The following is a 9,037-nucleotide window of genomic DNA, read 5'->3' as shown; positions in this document are numbered from 1 at the left end:
CTTCAACATATTCATGAAATGTTCCTCTTGGTATATGTCACCAAATTGGCTGTATATTTATCAAATTCATCAAATGCTATCACTCAAAAATTACCACAATGATATAAACAATTGCTTATTAAGTGATTTTACCTAGGGTCATTCCAAACGTTGCTGTAAAAAAACTTAGAAATAACAAGAATTGCATTGAGGAGGGATGCCACAGCAACACCATCGCAAAGGCCATGATGGAATATTAGATACCATCATGCAAAGTGTGTTTATACAACGACAAAATAACATTATAACAACTTAAAATATATCAAAATCAAACTTCCCTAAAATTAAGAGGACCAAGAATGGAATTCAGCTTGTAAACGATGGAGAAAAATACCCGCTAAATTACTTTACCTTCACAACAGACCCTAGTAGAGCATCTAGGTAACTGATTGATATGTTGAGTAGAGATTGATGTCATCTCTTTGAATTCTTGGTATCTCTTCCACATCTAGATATACATAAAGATCTCCTGGAGGACCCCTGCAACATTAAGAAGATCAAAACTGGCTCACCAATCATCTGATCAAGAAATCATAAAGGCTAAATTATTCCATTTTGATAAAGTAAACAAATTGTCAAGACTAATAAATACTTGTCCCCACCTCCATTTCTCCATAATTCAAAAAGAGATAAATTCTCACTTAAGAACATAACAAAGAGAAATGGCAGCAATGATTTTATACTCTGCTATATCTCCTTCTTTGCTTTTGGGAAACTTAAACTCATACTTCTATCCTACAGTTGGCCAATGACTTTCACGGTATCATGTTGAACATACAATAAAAGTGAGCTAACCGATGAGCGGATATTTTATACACTTTTTGGGGTTAACTTCATGTAGTTTTTAGTATGTTTTAGTTAGTTTTTAGTATATTTTTATTAGTTTCTAGGCAAAATTCATATTTCTGGACTTTACTATGAGTTTGTGTATTTTTCTGTAATTTCAGGTATTTTCTGGCTGAAATTGAGGGAGCTGAGCAAAAATCTGATTCAGGCTGAAAAAGGACTGCTGATGCTGTTGGATTCTGACCTCTCTGCACTCGGAATAGATTTTTTGGAGCTACATGAGTCCAATTGGTGCGCTCTCAATTGAATTGGAAAGTAGGCATCCAGGACTTTCCAGCAATATATAATAGTTCATACTTTGCTCAAGGATAGACGACGTAAACTGGCGTTTAACGCCAGTTCCATGTTGCATTCTGGCGTTAAACGCCAGAAACAGGTTACAAATTGGAGTTAAACGCCAGAAACAGGTTACAACCTAGCGTTTAACTCCAGAAACAGCCTAGGCACGTGTAAAGCTTAAGTCTCAGCCCCAGCACACACCAAGTGGGCCCCAGAAGTGGATTTATGCACCATCTATCTTAGTTTACTTATTTTCTGTAAACCTAGGTTACTAGTTTAGTATTTAAACAACTTTTAGAGATTTATTTTGTATCTCATGACATTTTAGATTTGAACTTTGTACTCTTTGACGGCATGAGTCTCTAAACTCCATTGTTGGGGGTGAGGAGCTCTGCTGTGTCTCAATGAATTAATGCAATTATTTCTGTTTTCTATTCAAACACGCTTGTTTCTATCTAAGATGTTCATTCGCACTTCAATATGATGGATGTGATGATTCGTGACACTCATCACCATTCTCAACCTATGAACGCATGCCTGACAACCACCTCCGTTTTACCTTCGATTGAATGAATATCTCTTGGATTTCTTAATCAAAATTTTCGTGGTATAAGCTGGAATCCATTGGCAGCATTCTTGAGAATCCGGAAAGTCTAAACCCTATTTGTGGTATTCCGAGTAGGATTCAGGGATTGAATGACTGTGACGAGCTTCAAACTCACAAGGGTTGGGCGTAGTGATAGACGCAAAAGGACCAATGGATCCTATTCCAGCATAAGTGAGAACCGACAGATGATTAGCCGTGCGGTGACAGTGCACCTGGACCATTTTCACTGAGAGGACGGATGGTAGCCATTGACAACGGTGATCCACCAACATATAGCTTTCCATAAGAGGAACCTTGCGTGCATGAAGAAGAAGACAGGGGGAAAGCAGAGATTCAGAAGACAAAGCATTTCCAAAACTCCAACATATTCTCCATTACTGCAGAACAAGTATTTATTTCATGCTCTTTTATTTCTCACAATTCAAACTGATAATTATAATTGATATCCTGACTAAGAGTTACAAGCTAACCATAGATTGCTTCAAGCCAACAATCTCCATAGGATTCGACCCTTACTCACGTAAGGTATTACTTGGACGACCCAGTACACTTGCTGGTTAGTGGTACGAGTTGTGAAAAGTGTGATTCACAATTTGTGCACCAAGTTTTTGGCGTCGTTGCTGGGGATTGTTTGAGTTTGAACAACTGACGGTGAATCTTGTTGCTTAGATTAGGAAATTTTTGTCTTTTGGGTCAGAGTCTTTTATTTTTTTTTCAAAAATTTTTCAAAAATATTATTTTTCTTTATTGATTTTTAGTTTTTCTGTAAGTTTGGTGTCAATTGCATGCTTTTCTTTGTCTTCCAATTTTTGAATTGCATGTTTTTGTTCTTCCTTGATCTTTAAGTTGTTCTTGTCAATTTTTCTTGTTTGATCTTTAGTTTTCTTGTTCTGTGTCTTTTCTTGTTTTTCTTGTGCTTTTTCAAAATATCAGTTTTCAAAAAATTCTTTTTTTAAATACCTTATTAAAACACTTTAAATTTATAGCTCAATTGGCTAGAGCATTGTGCTTATGCTCTTGGTAGTTGGCTATCTTCTTTTTAAAACTTCTTCAAATATAATTTTTCTCTGATTAAATCTTGTGCCAAACTCTAAGTTTGGTATTTTCTTGTTAATTTTTCTTTAGTTTTCGAAAATTTTACTTTAGTTTTCTAAAAATTTTAAGTTTGGTTTCTATCTTCATGTTCTTGTTGTTATTGTGAGTCTTCAAGGTGTTCTTGAGTCTTCCTTGTGTCTTGATCTTAAAATTTTTAATTTGGTATTCCTTGGTGTTTTCCCTCCAAAATTTTTGAAAACAAGGAGCATTAGATCTAAAAATTTTAAGTCCTGTGCCATTTTATTGTTTTTCTCTTTCCTCATTAAATTCAAAAATATCTTTTCTCTCTATTTTAAAGTGAATTTTCGAAAATTACTGTTAAAATTCAGATTTTTATTTCAAAATTTAAAATGTTTTTCAAAAATCATACCCAAAGTTTTTCAAATCTTCTTAATTAAGTAATTATTCTAGTCTTAAATTTTTTGTTCTTAATTTTCGAAATCTATATTTACTTTCAAACTATTTTATTCTCTTTTCTTTTATTATTTATTTATTCGTTCCCTTTTTACAAAATAAAAATAAAAATATATTCTATTTGCTATATCAATTCCCTTTTCTCCATCATGGACCTAAGTGGAAATGAACAGTCCAGAAAGACTCTGGGATCATATGCTAACCCCCACTACTTCTTCATATGGGAGTAGTATCTGTATACCTTCCATCGGAGTCAGTAGCTTTGAGCTGAATCCTCAGCTCATTATCATGGTGTAGCAAAGTTGCCAGTATTCCGGTCTTCTACAGGAAGAACCTACAGAGTTTCTGGCACAATTTTTATAAATTGCTGACACAGTATATGATAAGGAAGTAGATCAGGATGTCTACAGATTATTACTGTTTCCATTTGCTGTAAAAGACCAAGCTAAGAGGTGGTTAAATAACCAACCTAAGGCTAGCATAAGGACATGGAAACAGCTGTCAGAAAAATTCCTGAATCAATACTTCCCTCCAAAATGGATGACACAGCTAAGGCTGGACATCCAAGGCTTTAAACAAGGAGATAATGAATCTCTTTATGATGCCTGGGAGAGATACAGAGAGATGCTAAGAAAATGTCCCTCTGAAATGTTTTCAGAATGGGTGCAGTTAGACATCTTCTATTATGGGCTTACAGAGAAAGCTCAGATTTCTCTAGACCACTCAGCTGGTGGATCTATACACATGAGAAAGACAATTGAAGAAGCTCAAGAGCTCATTGATACAGTTGCCAAAAATCAACATCTGTATCTAAATAGTGAATCTTCCATGAAAGAAGAGGCTAAAACAGTAACTGCTGAACTCAATCTTGCAAAACAAATTACTGAATTCAATCAGCAATTAGATTTTCTAACAAAACAGCTGGCCGAATTCAAGGAGATACTACAAGACACAAGAATGGCTAATATGAATATGGAAGTACAGTTGAAGCAAACAGAACAGCAATTATCAAAACAAATAACAGAAGAGTGCCAAGCAGTTCAATTAAGAAGTAGAAAAACGTTAAATACCTCACTTCAAGGCAGCAGAAAGCCAAAAAAATGAACAAACTGCTATCCAAAATCCCTCTGAGGACAGTAAGAGCCCAGAGAGGAATAACTCTGGCGTTTAAACGCCAGAAACAGGCAAGGAGTTGGCGTCAAATGCCCAATGGAAGCTCAGTTCTGGCGTTCAAACGCCAGGAATAAGTAAGGAGTTGGCGTTCAACGCCAATCCAGCTTCTAATCCTGGCATTCAAATGCCAGTGAGGGATCAGACACACACAATTGCTGATAACAACCCCTCTAAAAAGGCTTCTCCAACCACCTCTGTAGGAAATAAACCTGCAGCAACTAAGGTTGAGGAATACAAAGCCAAGATGCCTTATCCTCAAAAACTCTGCCAAAAGGAGCAGGATAAGCAATTTGCTCGCTTTGCAGACTATCTCAGAACTCTTGAAATAAAGATTCTGTTTGTAGAGACACTTGAGCAAATACCCTCTTATGCCAAGTTCATGAAAGAGATCTTGAGTCATAAGAAGGATTGGAGAGAAACTGAAAAAGTTCTCCTCACTGAAGAATGCAGTGCAGTCATTCTGAAAAGCTTCCCAGAAAAGCTTAAAGATCCTGGGAGCTTTATGATACCATTCATATTAGAGGGTGATTGCACCAAGACAGCTTTATGTGATCTTGGGGCAAGCATCAACCTAATACCTGCATCCACTATCAAAAAGCTTGGTTTAACTGAAGAAGTTAAACCAACCAGGATATGTCTCCTACTTGCTGATGGCTCCATTAAATACCCATCAGGCGTAATTAAAGACATGATTGTCAGGGTCGGGCCATTCGCCTTTCCCACTGACTTTGTAGTGCTGGAAATGGAGGAGCACAAGAGTGCTACTCTCATTCTAGGAAGACCTTTCCTAGCAACTGGACGAACTCTCATTGATGTCCAAAAAGGGGAAGTAACCCTGAGAGTCAATGGGGATGAGTTTAAGTTGAATGCTGTCAAGGCTATGCAGCATCCAGACACACCAAAAGACTGCATGAAAGTTGATCTCATTGACTCTTTGGTAGAGGAGATCAACATGGCTGAGAGTCTCGAATCAGAGCTGGAAGACATCTTTAAAGATGTTCAGCCTGATCTGGAGAATTCAGAAGAATTGAAAGAGCCTCTGACACTTCCTCAGGAAGAGGAAAAACCTCCTAAACTCGAGCTCAAACCATTACCACCATCCCTGAAATATGCATTTCTGGGAGAAGGTGACACTTTTCCGGTGATCATAAGCTCTGCTTTAAATCCACAGGAAGAGGAAGCACTAATTCAAGTGCTAAGGACACATAAGACAGCTCTTGGGTGGTCCATAAGTAAACTTAAGGGCATAAGCCCAGCTAGATGTATGCACAAGATCCTATTGGAGGATGATGCTAAGCCAGTGGTTCTGTAAGACCCAGAACCTTTGAAAAGTCTTTTTATGATCAAGTCTCAAATCATATAGTTATTTATCTCCTTAATTTCAGAAATTATTTTATTAAAGATAATTAAGGCAAGTTTTGTTTTTTGAATTTGAGATGAGTTATGATTATTATCCAATTTTATAATTATTGGATTATTTTCTATATTTGAATTATAAAGTTGTTAGTTATGAAATAATAACGATTTTATATGATTTGGATTAGATAAGTAATATTTTAAATATTACTATTGCTATTTTGGAAAAATAGAGAAATTAATTATATTATTTCTAATTTTTAGATTTGGGCATTTTATTGAAAATAAAGTGTGAAGTTGATGAGCAAAAAGTATTTTTATACATTATTATTGTTGGATTAGAATTTATTTCTAATTACTATGTTATCCCTATTTTTTGTGAAATTACCAAAATGCCCTTAACCCTAATTTTTTAAAAGAATGAATGAAACCCTAAAGCCCTACTTGTTAACCCGTTGCTCCCCCATGCCCCAGCAGCCACAACACACACACACAGCTTCCTTCCTCTCTTTCCATGAAAAGGGAAGAAACAGAAGCAGAAAAATGAAATTTGAGGGAGGAGAAAGAAGGGTTCGCTGGCGTGGAGGGGGAAGGGGCTCACCGTGCCGCCAAAAGTCCTCACCGCACCTCACAACGAGCTGCGTTCCACAGCCACCCGTTGCATCCTCCCTGTGCCGTCCTTCACACCATCGCCGCCGTCGTGCCATCTACGATCAGCCTCGCCGTTGTAGCTTCTGTCAAGTCCGTTCCGCTGCTAGTGTCGCAAACCAGGCAGAGGAAGAAGGAGACTCTATCGCGTTGTCACCATGCCAGACCGCCGCGCGAGGAGCCGGGCTGTCGCTGCCTTTCCCATTGTAGAGAAGAGAGAGAGGTCGTGCGATGTTGATGGTGGGAGATGCGGGCCAGTGGCACGTGCAGGAACGCAACCCACTGCGCGGAGCTATCTCTGCCGTTACTGCCGCCGTCAGTGCTGCCGAGGCTCCAGTCATTTTTGTCGTTGAGGAGGCTCACCGGAGTTGCTGGAGGCCGCCATCGCTCTATCTGGCCCTGTGTTGAGCTGCGCCGGTAAGCCTCTGTCGCCAGAAAACATCCCTGTTACTGCGTCACCGGAGTTCTAACCGCCGAAAAAACCTCGCTGCCGCTGTGGTTGTAGTCCACCGTATGGCTGCCGGAGAAAAATGCCTTGGCCGCTGAAACCACCGCCGATAAGGGTCCTTGCAGTCGGTTCTCATTCTTCCCGTTCCTGTGTTTTTATGGTTATGACGTTGTGCAGTCGCGGTTGTCGTGGTCAGAATTCGTCTCTGCTGCCGCTTGAGGTGGCTGCAGGGCTGCCGCTGAACCGATTCATTGACCGTCACTGTTCCAGTTCAGCCGCTCCTTCTTCGTTCGGTAAGCGTTTTCGATTTGAAAGCTCTCTAGTTACTATTTTGTCATCATACACTAAGGTTTTGCCGCATCAATTGCTATGAGATTGAGTTTCTATTATTATGTGTCGCGATTAGTGTTGCTGTGGTTACCGCGGAAGTGGCTTGGAGCCAAGGTTGCGGTTGTTGATGATCTCGATTTAAGATAGGAGGTTCCTGTGACGCGTTTGGGTTATGGAATTGCGTTTTGAGGTAGGGGTGCTTTCCAAAAACTATAGTTTATTATTGGAATTATTACATATAGATACTGATGTGAGACAATGTATTTGGTGATTGTATAAGCCTTATGTGATGTTGATTGTCCTGGATGAATGTAATTATTATTTGGTTTTGATGAATGGATTGTTGTGTGGATTTGTAAAATGAAATGCTTTTGGAGTTGATTCTTTTAAAGCTTTGATATCTGAGTTTAATCCGTTGAGGATTGATTTGAATTGAGTTAATTATTTTGATGATGTGAAAAGTCGAATGCACTTTTGAATTCAGCCTGGTTTACTTTAAATGACTTGGTATTAGACAAATGATTTGTTATTGAGCCGTTTCTTTAATGTTTTGGAAATGAGTTAAATTGGTTGATATTGAGTTGATTTTGAAATGGTTTCCTTGAGATATGCCACTGAAGCGACTGTTGGATTTAGCTTGCTTTTGATTTGATTTCTGGTTTTGAGATGTTGAGAAGGAATGAGAAACGGTTTAGTTGGGACCCGAACCGGGTGGCAAAAGTCCAAGTTTTAGGGGAGATGCTGTCGAAATTTCTACAAAATCCTAGTCTTGGTTGAAAAGTTATTTAAAAGGGGTTGGATTTGAGAAGTTGTATTATTTGATTTATCAAAAGAATATTTATATTTTCAAGCTTAATTTATTTAGTGAACGTTATGCCTTGAGTTCGACTTATTTAGAAATGAACTATTTTTACCGTTTGAATCACTGAAGTAAAGAATGATGCTCTAATATTGATTTCAATATAAAAAGGAGCTTTTTGTGATTTCAAAGGAATCTAGACTTTTGATTGAGTAACTATGTTTGAGGCATTTTTGGAAGAGTTAGAAAAATGGGTTCCAAAAAGAAACCTGAAAGTGGTTTGTTCAAATGAACCGGTTCCTTTTCAAATGAGTTAATTTTTGGACCGATTGGAACTTGTGATTTTGTATGGTCGGTTTTATAATAAATTTAGTTTTATTTACTTGAACCGAGAATCCATGATTTTAAGAGTTTCAATGAATTTTAAGGAATTGATATAGGTTGACCTTCCCTAAAGACTTGGGACTCTGCCGAGAAGCTTTTGTTATAAAATCCCATTGTTGGATGGGTGGTTTTGAATACTTTGAAATAAATCCTTAACTTGCCATGGTTTTGGAAGTTTTTGGAAAGAGAATGCCGAGAGTGGCTTTGTTTTAAAAAGGGAACTCACCTTGAGTAAATTTGACTTATGAGCCTGAGATGATTTGAGAAATGAGATCTTGAAAGTCAAGGCTGAAAAGAGTTGAAATTTGATTTCAAAGTGAATTGGCTTGAGAAAAGTGATTTATGGTTTAAATGCCGGTTTTATGAATTTGATGATGTTGAATGGTGGTAGTGCTGTTTTGTTATGGGCCGGAATGGCTATGTATGATTATGAATATTGGCTGGTTTTGGATTGAACCGTGAGCCAGAATGGCTGTGTATGATATTAATTTATGGTTGATTGCCGAATGAATTATGGACCGTATGGCTGACTATGAATTTTGAATTTAAGCCGGATGGCTGAGATAGATGTTGATCCATGGCTAGGACTGAATGAATATATGCTTGAGATACCTGGGTA

The sequence above is a fragment of the Arachis ipaensis genome, chromosome B1 (assembly GCF_059453495.1).
Source record: "Arachis ipaensis isolate K30076 ecotype BB chromosome B1, ASM5945349v1, whole genome shotgun sequence".
NCBI lineage: Eukaryota > Viridiplantae > Streptophyta > Magnoliopsida > Fabales > Fabaceae > Arachis > Arachis ipaensis.
The sequence above is the reverse complement of the archived record's forward strand: the minus strand, read 5'-3'. Positions refer to the sequence as shown.